Here is a 16928-nt window from a genome sequence, read left to right as displayed (position 1 = left end):
ACATATAATTCACACAAAATGCCCGCTTAGCAGGAGTGAGAGGAGAGCTACAAATCCTCCCTGCAGAAGGAATTTGCTATCTTGTCATTCAAATGAAAATCTTACAACAGCGCTGTACCTGCAAGTTCTGCTTTGAGTGCTTGGTTCAATCATCATGTCTTTTCCACTCTTCAGGCTCAGGTAAAATAGCACCACCAGAAAGAGAGATTCTCTGGTATATTTTAAAAATCAACATTTTTGTTGTATCCTTGTATTAATAGTGGGACATAAAAACAGAGAGAACCAATACACAGATAGATGTATACATAGATAAGCAGTTAGACAAATGATATTGAGAGTAAATAGATAAAATATACAGGTACTTTGTTGAAAAGTATCACACACAGTTGTGATAGTATAATTACTAAGATCATTTTTAGAAAACCACTTAATAAAATGTACAAAATGTTTTATGCCATTCACGAGAAGAGAATTATAAGGAGAATATGTAATTTGTTTTCCAAGTATATGTCATGTCACTCTGTATGACATATTCACAATGACTGAACATTGAAAGGACACATAGCATAACAGCAGTGCTTTTACATGTTTCTGTATTTTCAGATTCGTTGAAATGGATATATAACACAGCTCTGGTGGTAGGAAGCACAGAGGGCATGTGAGAAATATGAGTACTGAGGTTTGGAGGTGCTCAAGTATTATGTACTTCATTTCTAATGATACTTGAAAAAAATCATTGCTTTTCAGTAGCGGTTCTGTTGCCACAGAAATGCTCTGCAGTTGCTGTGGCAACAAATGAATAATCACACTCCTGTAGCATGTCATGGCTCACACATTCTTTTCTCATGCAGCACCTCAGCTCAGGTCAAGAAAAACTCAACAAAGGTTCTGAAAGAGGCCGACCTGGTGTCTGCTCCAGTTCACAGATGAGAGCTAGAGACAGAAGAGACAATGCCTATGGCTACATCCTTAGTGACTTGAAGAGCTGATTAAAAAAAAAAAAAAAAAAAAAAAAAACCCTAAACCCTCCATGACTCCTAGTGCATTTCAAAATGGGTTTCATTTCTCTTTCTTTGTATCTTTCTGTTTACTCGTGTATTCATTTAATTCAAACGATTTCTTCTTTGACAAATCGTAGAATATATAATCAAGTAGAGTTAGCCAGCTTCCACTGGAGGGAGGGGGACTGCAAGTGTCTTAAAGCCCTTTATCAGTCCTTGAACACACATTGTTTACTGCTGTGACAGAGGCACAGAGAAGGCATCTTTGGCAGTCTCACATTAGACATTGTTCTCATCTGAACCTTGATGATGTTCATTCTTGCTCCAGGATGCTTGAGGAATGAGCGCTACTGCAGAGAGAAAGAGAGAGAGAGAGAGAGAGAGAGAGAGAGAGAGAGAGAGAGAGAGAGAGAGAGAGAGAGAGAGAGAGAGAGAGAGAGAACAAGTGTTTCACAGATTGTCCTATTTGCATAATGAGATCACTGGATGTACACAGCAACCTGGGATATTGGTACCAAATGCAGAAGCCACACAACCTAATCGTTAAAGCTTGGGTGTGAAACATCCCCCGCAGATGCTGTGTTTAAGCTGCCGAGCTCTAGCTAGTGGCTCTACTTATGAAGGCTATGAAATCTTCTGCACATGGGACCTAGCTGGCAGACTTAGGGCCCCATAGTTGGAGCTTAGGAATTACTTCCCCACCTCTGATGTTTCCCAGCTATCTGTTCTGAGGGCCTGTGACAGAAAGCTGCTACAAAACTTCACCCCAGAGAACCATCTTCACCATTCCTGCCATGCCAAAATGGGCTGAAGCCCCTCAAGTTGTAAAGCTAATACAAATTCTTCCACCTTTTAAAGTTTTATTTTGAGAAAAATACAGTAACAAATGGACTACATAAATCTAAATCGACTTTTTTTTTTTCCAATAAATGTGACTGAAACCACACTGCCTTGCTCATGGGAGACAGTACTTTGAATACACAATAGAGACACATACCTTATGTAAATATAACTGCAGAGGGGATAATAATGCCATTGCTTAAAATCCTAATATACAGGGCTACATTATGAGTGCTGAAGCCAAGGCCTTAGATCCAGCCAGGAAGGGCTCCTTAGTGAACTTCCAAGTCTTCAGGTTTTTTTTTTTAATCTGAAAAAGAATTAATGGCATTATTTCTAAGGATTTTTGTGGAGATTGACTGAGACACGTACAATGAATGTATTAAAGTATATTTAATGAATAAGCAAATAGGAAGTGATGATATTTTCCCATCCTGCTGTGTAATCACACAATATCAATTCTCCTGGACCAGGACTTAGGCTCGTATCTTAGCTCAGGCTATTTAGTGAAAGAGACTGAAAAGCAGAGAGGGAGGGAGACAGGGAGCGAGAGAGAGAAAATTACTCAAAACTGCTGTAACATGAGCTGGAAGGACACTCTTTTCCACAGATCCTGCTTTCTCCTCACACTAAGATACACAGCACCCAACTCTGTAATCACATGCTCCTAAACTACAAAAGATATAAGCTAGAGCTTCTGCAAATTCTCTTGTTCTGGCTCCTCAGAAAATGAGGGCAATTCTCATAATAAATACTCATCTGCTTTTTGCCAGTTCTTCAGGATCTCATCTCAAAATCACCTCTCTTGCCTAGAGGTTAGTGGGAGTGCCATGACTTCTTTTTCTACGAATTGATACAAAAGGGATGCATAATATTCTCCCTACTTCAAAATTTTTCCACTGACTCCTTCTTTACAATGTTAAATTCATGACTAGCTCTGACAAACTCTATCCATAGGTAATGGACAGCAGCTTCTGGAACATCGTGCCGTCTTGGAAAGCCCCAATGTGTCTATAGCCTTTTGTCTTCAGGTAACATGCTATATATAATCAAGCCTTTGTCAATTTAAATCATTCCACTTCACATCTGCTAAGAGGATCACACACACACACACAGACACACACACACACACATACACACACACACACACAGACACACACACATACGCACGCACACACACACAGAGAGAGAGAGCGCAAGAGAGAGAGGGAGACAGAGACAGAGACGGAGACAGAGAGAGACAGAGTAGTCAGAATATGGTAGCCATTATTATCTACAGTACTGTCAAGAAATATTTTGTGAGTAGCATCACTTCTAAGAACAAGTCTGGGATAAAATATACAAAATATAAATATGGAATTACTGTGATATCTCCTCTATTAAGAAAGATTTAATTTTAAAATGTGGTTGGATGTTTAAAATGGGAAACTCAGTTTTCTGCTTCTGAAACCATTCCTTGCTAGACACTGAAGAAGAAAGGGCCTTTATTACAACACTAAATGCCACCAACCTACAGATGATCTGAATATCTTCAGGAAATGAGAGAGAACAAAATGCTCTGAATGTGTGTCCCAACACAAAGCCCTCAACTTCCCTTCACTTCTGGAAAGCAATTGATTTTGTAGAGTCTTCTGTCCAATGAACTCATTGAAAGTATCAAGTGTAATACATATTGTATTGGTGTGAATAAAAGAGCAATCAGTAAAGAATGGGGAAAAGGTACAGACAAATGATTTGCCCCACTAGATGACACCTGAGAAAAAATTTGGGTGCATATATGCATATATGCATATTAAATATGGCTATTTATTTATTATATTAAAAAGAAATTCCCACTAATATCCCAAATTGTCAGGAATTGATGTCTCTAGGTAAGGGATATTTTCAGATGTTATATATTTTGGCAAAGACAGTTTTTGCATGATTATCTTGATGAACAATATAGTTATTTTTGTAGGATTTCAATTTTTGAGTAGCATACTAGTGTGCTTCTGCTTTTCTGAACTGTAGGATCCAGAGTTATTCTTTTTGCCAGGAGTCATAAAATATGCAAAGTTTTTAAAGAAAGTATAGACAAACCCCAAGCATCCAGAACAAAGAATGACTTATTTGGGTGATAGAGAAAGCATCCCTAGAGAAAACAGTTATTAATAATTGTAATTAATTCTGATATGGCAATATCCACAAAGATATGCAACAGTGAGCTCAGTAATTTCTTTCCAGATAATTCTTCCTGACAAATAATTCATTTGGTTCCCTCAGATATGTTAATGAATTAAATAAAGTACCTCAGATTTATTCTTAAACTGATCTAAAAAATTAATGCCTGCACCTAACATTCATACACATTAATCTCTCATCAGTTCTCATAAAACATTTCTTTTCAATTTTTTTCTTCCAGGGAGTTTTGTTGTAATTGCTACATGTGACTGTATGAACTTGGAAAAAATGCAGCTTCTAAGTGAATGGAAGGGCATTTGAATTCCCTTACATTGATTGTAATTTGATTCTGATTTGCCTCTATCCTCTCTTTGTTTATAATATAGCATGATGTGTGCATTGAACATTGTACATCTAAAGAATTGACAAGAGAGAGAAAAAAATTGAATGGCATTTTCAGAGAAAAGGCGTATTTTTGTTCTAGACCTTCATGTGCTGCCTTCCTGTGTTTTGTGATGGCACGTACCTTCATGCGCGTTTTCCTGGGGTTTGTGATGACACCTTCATGCCTATTTTCCTGTGTTTTGTGATGGCATATCAGTATACAGAGCATGTTTTCTTTGAACTTATGTCATAAGTTGACTTTTGGGATTATAGGTATGCTCCATCATGGCTTTTTTTTTTTTTTTTTTTGGTCTTTTGATATATTTGAAGTGAAAAGTGAAAATTTTCCAGAAGGAACACCGAATTAGTAGTCAGAAACTACATTTGAATTCAGTCTTCTCTCTTACCTAGGTACAAAGTTTGGAAAGTTAATGTGACTCCCAAAAGTCTATTGTGTGCTTCCTGTAATATGAATTGATTACTTCTCTCTTAATAATTTATAAAACTTCTATGGTGGAAAAGTATGAAAAATATTAAAAATAAGTTTAATATAATACTATTTGTATAATATAAATATGCTATTAAAAAGTCAACATGATTGACAAATAAGTTTTTATTCAAAGCTAGAACTCAAAGCATATATAAAGAAGCCTAACTAGTATTTAATAATGAATGGGGTCAACTAGTATTTAATAATGAATGGGGTCAAAAAGTTTTACAAATTTAGTGGCATCAGTATCAAATGATTGGAATACATTTTTGGAACATATTTTTAAGACATTGGTTGAATGATTTCTCTATCAAGGATTTTATATTGGACATTAGCTTTGTTTTGATTTCACCAATTTACTACATGGATGTTATTAAAATTGGACAAAATTAGAATCTACAAAATTAATTGTGGCATCAACCTTCTTCTCAATCATCCATTATTCTTATCATTTTGAACTCAGCAACTCTTTCCAGTTGATATTACTTTCAATGACTTTCTAATAAGTTTAAGCAAATTAAGGAAGATAATGACTACTATGATTTTCAAAATTAACTCTGGAATAATTAAGGAATGAGAAACTAATACCCTTTTAATCTTCCTTAGCAATTAAACAATGGATTTAAGTTTCTATGTCTATTTTAAGAATCACTATCATCTTCACTGTCAAAGCACCCCAATTGACACCTAGCTCATGGCTGTCACTTAGTAGATCATTCATTATGATGTGCCTGTTCATTATCATGGCTACTGTTGCTTCTTTAATTTCCAAATGCTTGTTTAACTAGCATTTCCCAGTTGTACAGTTTCTCAGGCTCGCAAAATAAAATTCTCTTTAAAATCATTCACTGTCAAGCAATACAGACTCTTTCAACATGAAAGCCAAAGGATATGCTTAACTACCTATAGATCATATTCAGTCTGAGGATGTGTTCTCTTGAAATCTATAGTTCTTTTTCTTTGATCAATGCTCAATCATATCTGAAATTGCAACTAACTGTTATGTTCCAGTGGTTTATTCTTATTTCATTTGTGAATATAAACAGGATTTCTCAACAGCAGACTAAACACTTTTATGTTTTATATAAATGTCTATCCACTTAGAGAAATAATTGACAGTCAATGTGAGTTTGTATTTTTTTTCACTCTTGTTATACTGGAAGGAGAAATCAACTTTGTAGAAACATCAGATTGAAATGTGGAAGGATAGTTGTCAACAAATACTCAACTATATTAGTCAAAATAATTTTCTGCTTGACTGTTGATATTTTTAATGCCATCCATTATTATCTAAGGCTGAGTGATTATAGTCATTTGGTCATGGACTTCATCATTTTTAAAACTAAGATAGTTTCTAAATAAATAATTAAGGTATCACAGTTATTGCCAGTGTCAGATAAAGTCAAACTGTGGAACTGCAATTAAAATGAAGAAAGTCGCTAATGAAAAAATGCAAACAGTATCAGAAAAACCAATTGCAATACATTAATTTCTATTGTGTGGAGGAACATAGCTGATAATTTATCACAATTAAGGGAATAATGAAGCAATTATCAAGTCATAGATACTAACACTTTTACTCTTTTACTTAGTTTTCACATCATAAAATAATCGTAAATAAATTAGAGTTGTGGTTGGTATCAGTGTTCAAAGACAGCTATAATTTACAGTCTGTAACCAAAAACTTCTGAAGCAGCATAATTAGTCATTCCTGTTTAAGCTTTTCTTCCTATAAACTTGTAGCTACTTTATCAATGTATTGTAATATTCTGATATTCTTAATATCTCATTCTAAACATATTAGTAGAAAACACTTTTTATAAGTAGGGTGTAGAAGGAAGCGGCGGGGCTGCGTCCCGCCACCCGGCCGCCGGCTAGCTTTACACCCGAAATAATTACACGGAAACTGTATTCTTTTAACATCTGCTTGGCCCATAGTTTCAGCCTCTTATTGGCTAATTCTCACATCTTCCTTTAACCCATATTTAGTAATCTGTGTAGCACCACGAGGTGTGGCTTACCAGGAGAGATCTTAACCTGCGTCTATCTCGTCCATCTCGGAGAGGAGAAGCATGGAGACTCACTATGGCGACTGCCTGCAGCGTCTCCCCACTGCCTGCTACCCCTTTTCCCACAATTCTGTTCTGTCTACTCCGCTTACCTAATTTTCTGTCTCTTAAAGGGCCAAGGCAGTATCTTTATTAAAAATGAAAGTAACACATAGACACTCCTCCATCAGTAGGGAGTATTGCTAAGAGCTGTTAGGATACACCTAACAAAGAATAGTGTTGACCCAGAGAGAGTAATGCAAGAGTAAAACTGCAGGCACAAAAGTCACACGACCTAGCCTAGAGGAACATCCTACCATTACTATGCTCACTAGTGTAGATTTGCACCCCAATTAATGTATAAGGAGAGTAAACAAAACATGGATGGCAAGAGTCATAGAGTAGAGACCATGTAGACACTAGCTACAGCATTCCTCTACAGGCTTCCCAAATTCTGTCACGTTGGGTCAAAAGCACTTATTCTTAAATGGTATCAGACTATGAAATTGTGTCTCCTACTAACATTAGGAGCTATACCCATAAAGTTTTATTAACATGACTGAGGTGGGACTTCCCTCTATGTGCACTGATTACTATTAATGAATAAAGAAACTGCTTTGAACCTATATCAAGGCAGAATTAGGTAGTCAGGGAAAGCTCGGCCGAATGCTGAGAAGAAGAAGGGCAGAGTCAGAGATGCCATGGATCCGCCACCAGAGATAGACATGCTGAAACTTTGCTGGTAGGCCATGACCTTATGGTGATGCACAGATTAATGGAGATGGGTTAAATGAAGATGTAAGAGTTAGCCAATAAGAAGCTAGAGCTAATGGGCCAAGCAGTACTTTAAACAATATGATTTCTGTGTGATTATTTAGGGGCTAAATGGCCAGCAACAACCAAGCTGTCTATTCCCCCAACTAAGTGATGACAATGTGGGTATCTAAAATTCACTTAAAACCTAAAAATGCTTAAAAAGAAACTCTAGACACAGAAAAAATAAAGTTTAGCCTCATTTTTCAGCTGGCGGCATGCTGCAGCTCCCTTAAGGGATGTTTTTTTGATTACTGGAAGCAGGAAAAAAAAAAAACAGTGCCTTTTTAAAAAAAGCAGCTTCCTGGACCATGCTGCCAGCACAAACTCTGGCTATGGAGCATTTGAATGGTATTTGTGAGCCTGCGTGTTTGTGTGCCACTCGGGGTTCAGGGGAAAGTAGCTGAGAACTGCTCAGCATCCCCTGCCTCGGCAGGTGGCAGGATCAGGACTGCTAGGCATTCACAAGCAGGAGAGCATGGAGGATTCCTTCCGTCATACACAAAGACATTTTCAGGACACGCAGTGTGCTCCAGGGCATTTTTAGCTATTAGTCAGATAAAATTAGTTTATGTGCTGCATGCTCATTCTTAGAGTCAAAGTACTGAGCATGGCTCCTACCTGGCGGCTCCAGAGCTGACAGTAATGGTACGTCCATTATTTTAAAAGTGAAGAGAGGTGGAGCCAGCATCGGGAGCAGCTGCAACCAAGCTGCTTACCATTGTAAAAGATCTTCAAGACAGATAACACAATAAGGACAGATACAGACATAGAAGAACTCTAAATGTACATAGGCTTGGGAGAGTGAAGAAAAAGAGTATAGCGAGTTGGAGAAAAGTAAATCGTTTTTAAAACAGTCTTTAAAGTGACAGAGTGCAGACAGTCATAGATTAAAGGGAGTAAAGAAAAATAAGCCACATAAAGATGGACTATATATAGAGAGTCTAGATTATGTATATTACTGTGTCTTTTTTAAATTTTTTGACTGTGAAGAGCTAAGTACAGAGAGACATTTTATTGTATGAACTGCTAAGTTAAACCAACATAAAGGTATCTTTTATCTTTTTTATTAAATTATATAATTTTATAAATTTTCACCTCCTCTCCTCCTCCCTTTTCCCTTCCCCTAGTTCCCCTCCCCCTCCCTCTCCAGTCCAAGGAGAAGTCAGGGTTCCCTGCCCTGTGGGAAGTCCAAGTTCCTTCCCCATTCATCCAGATCTAGGAAGGTGAGGATCCAAACAGACTAAGTTCCTACAAAGCCAGTACATACAGCAGAATCAAAACCCAGTGCCATTGTCCTTGGCTTCTCAGTCAGCCCTCCCTGTCAGCCACGTTCAGAGAGTTCGGTTTGATCACATGCTCTGTCAGTCCCAGTCCAGTTGGCCTTGGTGAGCTTCCATTAGATCAGTCCCATTGACTCAGTGAATGGACGCACCCCTCATAGTCCTGACATCCTTGATCATGTTCTCCCTCCTTCTGCTCCTCATTGGGACCTTGGGAGCTTAGTCCAGTGCGCCAATGTGGGTCTCTGTCTCTATCTATCTCCATCCAACGTCAGATGAAGGTTCTATGGTGATATGCAAAATAATCATCAGTGTGGCTATAGTAAAGGGCCAGTTCAGGCCCCCTCTCCTCAGCTGCTCAAGGAACAAGCTGGGGACATTTCTTTGGACCCTGGAAACCCCTCTAAGAGTCTAAGGATATGTTGCTTTGGAAAAGAGGGTTTTTTTTTTTCTCAGAAGATGATGAAAATGTGTGGATTGCTTCCAGACCAATATGGTTTGATTGAACAAGACCCCTTAAAAGGTTGCTGTAAACACCTACACAAAGAAAATACTTTGCCCAATAAACAGCATGAAGCAGTTTGAAGAAATTATGCCCATATTTCCAAATATTGTCTATAAATATTTGTATACATTTAAAGGGGATATGATATAGACATGAATAATTTGCATTGGTATGGATCTTGGTTTATTGATACAAATTTAAGGTCAATTTTGTTATACTGTATATGTATATTTCTGTCCTTGATTAAGGTATTGTGTTTGTGCAGTTCATTTAAAAATGTAATGTACAATTAAGAAATATAGGTTAATAGTCATCTATAATAGTCAAGAGTTTAGTCATGTTAGTTAGATTTTCTAGATATACAGAGATGTATTTCAGATAGATAGGTATTTTTCAAATCTTTCAGAAACCTTCAGAATATGGCATTTAAAATGTTTAAGAACGTAAGATTTTTCATGACAGTGAGACACATCTGCTCCTGGCAGCACAAGCTACTTCAAGAGGAAGATGGGCATCGAATGGAGTTGGGTGGGCATGCAGGACTTACAGAGAAATAACTGCTGATCTTACCTAAAGGTGAGATGGTCCCTCAGGGTTTCGGCTTCATGAAAGAGTCTGCTAGACATTCTGCAGGACACAGAAAATGTGATGGACAAACTTCCAGTATAGGTGGAACTGTCTTTGAAATGTCATGCTTCATGGAAAAGTCTGCTGGATACTATGGGCCTGTAGGCTGAAGATGGATGCCCCAATGATACAGAACTTTGGGTGACTGTCCACGCAGTGAGATATCTCTGTCAATTCTAGAGTTTTGGAATTTGCTTACAATGTTCTTCCTGTTTACTTAGGTAATATTATATCCTTCTTGAGTCTTTGAAGGAGTTGAAGAATTTATAGTTATAGTTTTCCTTAGTTATGATAAAAGATAAAGTAGATATAAATATTATAACAGTGATTCTTGTTTGATACCTGTTTTGTTATATGTAATTTTACTGTGTTAAAGTTAAAAACATTCCTTTTTGTTTAAACAGAAAAGGGGAGGTGATGTGGGAGTCCCCTCTGTGTGGTGTGATTACCATTAATGAATAACAAAACTGTTTTGGACCTAGAGCAAGGCAGAACTTAGGTAGGCATGGAAAGCTAGGCTGAATGCTGGGAGAAAAAAGGGCAGAGTCAGAGACACCATGATAGACATGCTGAAACTTTGCTGGAAGGCCATGATCTCGTGGTGATACACAGATTAATGGATGGATGATATTAAGATGTAAGAGTTAGCCTATAAGAAGCTAGAGCTAATGGGCCAAGCAGTGCTTTAAATTATATGGTTTCTTTGTGATTATTTTGGAGCTAAGAAGCTGGCAACAACCAACCTGTCCCCTCCCCCAACACATGCCCACCAACACGTGGTCTGAACAAGGATGCCATCAATGAAGATGCCAAACTGAGCCCACGAGGCCTCAACCCTACAAAAGAACTGTAGGCAACTGGTTAAAGTTGGGAATAAGAGAGATGGTCTTCCCCAGGAAAGAGAACACTAATTGATTGTCAAGTGCCAAATGACCATCTTTGAAAACATTCTTGAAAGCATGTAACATTATATGGGCTCAACATTTTATATTTAGGAATGTGTCTATGTATGAAAATATTTACATGCATACAATTAAGAATTAATGGGAAAATCAATAACAGGGAAATTGAGAGGAGGCATATGGGAGAATGCTGAAGAAAGGAAAGGAATAGGTAAATTTTGTAAATGTATTATAATCTTAAAAAATTTAATAATAATAATATGTGATATTGTAGATGTCAAGCTAATAGGCAATATACAATTTTTTATGCTTTTTTCAAATACAGCATTACAGCTAAGTGACAAGCAAGGGGTTCAAGAATGTTATTCAGCAGGTTCTCATAAGACATGATAGAGTCTCTAGCTTTCACCAACAAACAATTTCAGGTTTTCTGTTCACTGGGGTACAGTGAGCACTTCACATTTGTTTATGACTACAGAGACCATAAAGTGTGTTCTTGGATGCCCCAAATAGGTGTATATTTTCTCTCAATCTGTTCCTTAGAGATCTCTGTATATATCTTCAAAGATGACTTTTAAATGGATATATTTTCATTTATTCTCTCTATATATTCACCATAAATCAATACCAAAAGCACAAGTTGATTGAAGTTTTGAAGAACTTCCTGAACAAATCCATAACTAGGAAATGACAATAAAATACATTATTTTATTAATATCTTACAAAAATTATGTATGATGATCAAACTGAAAAATACTACATAAAGAAAATACATTTTTATAACTAGTGGAAAATACCATTAAAAACTAAGGAAAATTATTAGTCTGACATCTTAAAAATATTAAATACACTAATTGAATTTAAATTTTACTCAAAATAAAGTAAAAAAGATAAAGTGATTTAATGAATTGGGAAATATGGACTAGTCAGGAGTTGTATAAAATCTTAATCCCATCATTTAGAAGGCCAAGAGGTGGATCTCTTAGGCCAGCATGATCTACTATGTAGTGAGTTGCAGAATATCCAGAGCCGCAAACCCTGTCTCAAAAAACAAGCAAATAGCAACAAAGAGTAACAAAATTCATTCATTTGAAATATAATATTAGTTTTACACACTGAAAATACATCTGTGATCATTATAACCTACAGCTAATATATCAGTTGAAAATAATCTCAAAAAGATAGTTCCATAAAGTGAGCTCAAATTTTGAGGAAAGATGCAGTCAGGATTCATGCTCATGTGTGACATCTTGAAATCATATGAATGTATATGTATATTTTCACAACACTAATTCCCAAGATAGGAATGATTTGGATATTCAAGAGTTTAAGGTAAGCTAAATGTGAGATGCTTAATTAGATACTCAAATAAAGAGTATAACCTAGCACTTCTATATGTAAATATATTATTGAAGGGAGTGACCAGAGCTATGGAAGAATGCAGGTCATTGTCTTCTTTGGAGTCTGTATCAAGTGACCTTAATCTGGAAACAAGTTGTAGTGTCTGATGATAGACAGCTCTCACCAGAGGCAGGGTGAATTACGATTTAAAATAATTTATTATTTTTACATTTATAGGCAAACTTGGAAAGACAAAGGCATATAATTGTTTAAATGTATTTACCCTTTTTATAGATTCACAGATCCTAAATTACTGACATACTGGCTTGAAATAAGCAAGATCTTTGCTAAATGATGCATAGGGTGATTTGTGAGGAACGTGAAGTTCAGACACAGCAGCAAAGCAGAAATAAGGTGGATTTGGTCTCCCAAACCAAGTAATATAGCCCAGTATAAACTTTTAGAGTGCATTATATAGCACATGGATAGTCCTAAAATATTTTAAAAGATCAAAGTGATTATTTAGAATATAGAGTACTGCTTTTAAAATGACATAAACAGAGGCAACATTGTGTAAGAAGTTATAGAAACAGAAAACACTGTTTTATTATTTATGAGTCTTGTGATAAGATGTTCAAAGGCAGTGGGGGACAGTAGTAGGAGATGGAACCAGAGATATGGCCACACTCTCTTAATGGCAACTTTATAAACTGTACAAAGGATTAGGATCTTTATATGGAATGAAATTCTGAGCCCCAGTAGGTTTTCTGAAAAAGAGTAGCACAATGAATTACACTGAATATTCGTACCGAGTTTCAAGATACTGATGAGGCTATTAGGATAGTGTTGGAGAGAAATAGTAGGCTCATGATTGTATGTGAGCATTTGAGGTTATGAGAAGTGACCAGATTTTTATTATATTATGAAAGCAAAACCTGTGGGGAAACAAGTAAAACCAAAACCAAAGAAAAAAAAATAAAAACAAAAGATTAAATATTTCTTTTGATATTCCATTATTATTTTACCATTCACTAAAAAGACACAGCAATAATCTAACATTTGTATCAATATACTCTGTCAATTTGCATTTTGGCATTCCATTTGAATGACCTATTATAATGATCCTCTTGCATATTTAAAGAGGTCATTCAATGTACATTTTGACTTTGAAAACACAAAAACAATAATAAAAGAGATAATTCAAAACTGAAAAATTTAGAGCTCTGCTGTGAGGCTTTGTCAATGAAATTAATTCAGTGTATTTATTTATTTTTTTCAGAGGTTCTAGCCATGTGTTTTCTTTGTTACAAAGTTTTCAGTGTTTATATTCCTCCAACCTAGTCTTTCCATTGTTCCTGATAATTCTGTGGATGGGTGAAAATCAGGCTTTTCCCTCTGTTCAAGCAGCAGGATTTAAACATTGTACCCGGTACATTACCCTGCCTAGTGTATGTCTGGGCTGCTGAGAATAGTAAACTTCTTTGAGATCCATTTGAATTTATTGTCTTCTTTTAATAGAGTAGTGTTTCTTGTGTTTCATCCCAGGTTTTGAAATATTCTGCAACCAAACACTCCAATCCTTTTCAAAGAATCCTTCTGCTTATATGCTATCCGTCATCAGGGATTTGTTTTCCACCAGTGGCCTCTGTTCAACCGGATTCAATAAAAGGCAAGAGTATTTTCTTCAGACTGCACTCAAACACTTTCCTTCTTTTTTTTTATTGATGCACAGAATAAAGTTTATTATTTATTTATTTTTTTCCTCATTTTTTTATTAAAAATTTCCATCTCCTCCCCTCCTCCTCCCCCTTCCCTCCCCTCCCTTCCACCCATATCCCCACTCCCTCCCTCTCCAGACCAAAGAGCCATCAGGGTTCCCTTCACTATGTTAAGTCCAAGGTCCTCCCAACTCCCCCTAAGTCCAGGAAGGTGATCAACCAAACTGACAAGGCTCACAGTGAGCCCGTCCATGCTGTAGAGTCCAAGCTCAAGGACAACGGCAATGAACATGAACTCTACAGCATGGACGGGCTCACTGTGAGCCTTGTCAGAACCTTCACCTGGCATTGGATGGAGAAAATGACAGTGCCTCACACTGGAGCACCGGACTGAACTCCCAAGGTCCTGATGAGGAGCAAAAGGAGGGAGATCATGAGCAAGGAAGTCAGGACTGTGAGGAGTGCGTTTACCCATTGAGACGGTCGGACAGAACTAACGGGAGACCACCAAGTCCAGTTGGAATGGGACTGATGGAACAGGGGACCAAACCGGACTCTCTGAATGTGGCTGACAGTGGAGGAGGACTGAGAAACCAAGGACACTTTCTCTTTTTTAACAATTATAAGAAGTCCGCACTCCTTGGAAACTTTGAAAAACAAATGCTCTTATGTGTCTAGGTTTAGCTTGTGGGGTAGAATGGTGTATACTGGTGTATTTATTGTACTTTCATCATAGCTCTTTGAAGCACTTCACATAAAGGGCTTTCCACACTTGTCTTCACCTTCCTTTCTTGTCTTTAGAAAAGACCTGGAATAGGGACAGGCTGCTTGTTTAACCTCCTTCTCTACCTCCCAGCCAAGCCAGTGCTACTTCTGCACAGCTGCTAACAGGCACTTGACTTAAGGGAGTTCACCAGCAGCAGTCTCTAACTCTTTCATTTCAGCAGTCTTCTGAGCTGTTTGGGGAAGGCAAGCCAAGCCACATGTCTTCCTTGGTCCTAAAGATTCAATGTGTCTTTCAACACATAGTCTTAACATAGTTCAAGCTGGCTTGGAACTTGCTACATAGCTAAAAATGACCTTGAACTCCTTATCTTCTTGTTTCTACTGCCTAAATCCTAGGATTATATGCATGTTCCACCTCCCTGCCTGGCAATAAAAAGTTCTTAGGCACAAAATTACCTCTCCCCTCTATGACTTTTAAGATGATAAACACGTATCATATTTAAAAAGTAATTTCTGATTTTCTCAGAAAAGAAGAAATCGGTTCTGAAACATTACTTAAATTGCTCATTTAATATTTTAAAAAATTAGAATTTCTCATTTAGAGAAAATTTTCTGAAAAGAGAATTTAGTTGATGGGGTCATAGAATTATTTCATGTCTATATGGTGCTATATTGTGTAAAGTTCATCACTTTATTTTCAAAAAAAATTCTAAAATTGATCTTTCTGTATTTACTTTGCTGAGAAAAAAAAAAAAAACAGAAAGAAAACCCAAGTGTGATGGACTTTAGCAATTTGTCTTCAAATTATTATGATTGCCAAAGTAATCATCAGAATACCTGATTACTTGAACTCCACAGCCTTTTTGTTAAATTGTTTTCTCCTAAATATGAATCTTTGATAATTCTGGGAGCTTCTAATCTAATGAGGAGATGGTAGGACTGACTTACTGGTTGGAGGTAAGACTTTGCTCTAGTTAGATTCTTGGTTCAAATTCTGATCCATTGATAGATGCTGTAGGATGTCCTTCTGTACATGTGTTGCTTTTTTGGTTGATGAATAAAACTGTTTTGGCCAATGGCTTAGCAGAATAAAGCTAGGTGGGAAGTTCAAATTAAGGTACAGATCAAGAGTGGCAAAGTCGAGGAGACAACATTTAGCCACTCAAGAACCAAAATGTGAGGTAACAAGCCATAAACCTCATGGTAAAATAAAAACTACAGAAATAGCTTAATTTATTGTTAGAGCTAGCTGGCAAAAAAAAAAAAAACCTTACAATATTGGCCAAACAATTATAATTGATATTAAGCGTCGGAGTGGTTATTTCACAAACAACTCCAGGAGCTAGCCAGTGAGGACCCAGTGGATGGAGAGAAACCAGTCCAGGAAGACCAGCCAGACGGAGAAAGTTTCCACTTATAGATAGGTGTTTGAAGGTTTTTTTTTTTTTTTTTTTGATAAATTCTGTGCATTTGAATTTTCTACCTTACTTTCTCTTTGATTCCTTGCTCACAATCACTACATGTTAAAGTGCTTGAAACCACAGACATGTATTATTTCAGTTTCTGGAGGCTGAGATCCTGGAAAGGTTTCAGAAGGATCCACTGTAGAGGGATGAACAAGGCTGTTGCCAATCAAGGGAGGCCGATCAGTTCTCTTCCCTGAGGAAAGAAAGATTTGCTTTTCTATCCCTTCAGGTAGTATACAAAATTTAGCTTCTGTCTGCTGTAGAACTGAAGATTTCTGAGACCACACTAATCTCCTAGGACTCAGGTACAGCTCTATACCATAAGGAATCTGTTAGCATGAGGTTCAGCCTCTTCCTCCAAATAGATACATAAATAGAAAGGTACATAGGAAGGAAGAAAGGAAGGAAGGAAGGGAGGAAGAGAGGGAGGCAGGGAGGCAGGGAGGCAGGGAGGGAGGGACGAAGGAAGGAAGGAAGGAAGGAAGGAAGGAAGGAAGGAAGGAAGGAAGGAAGGAAGGAAGGAAGGAAGAGAAAGGGGGAAAGACTCAGAAAATGAGAAACAGCGAAAGCAGAAGTGGGGAGACAGGGTAGGAACTCTAGGAAGATGTACTACACTTTAAGGAA

The sequence above is a fragment of the Arvicola amphibius genome, chromosome 1 (genome assembly GCF_903992535.2).
Source record: "Arvicola amphibius chromosome 1, mArvAmp1.2, whole genome shotgun sequence".
Classification (NCBI taxonomy): domain Eukaryota; kingdom Metazoa; phylum Chordata; class Mammalia; order Rodentia; family Cricetidae; genus Arvicola; species Arvicola amphibius.
The sequence above is the reverse complement of the archived record's forward strand: the minus strand, read 5'-3'. Positions refer to the sequence as shown.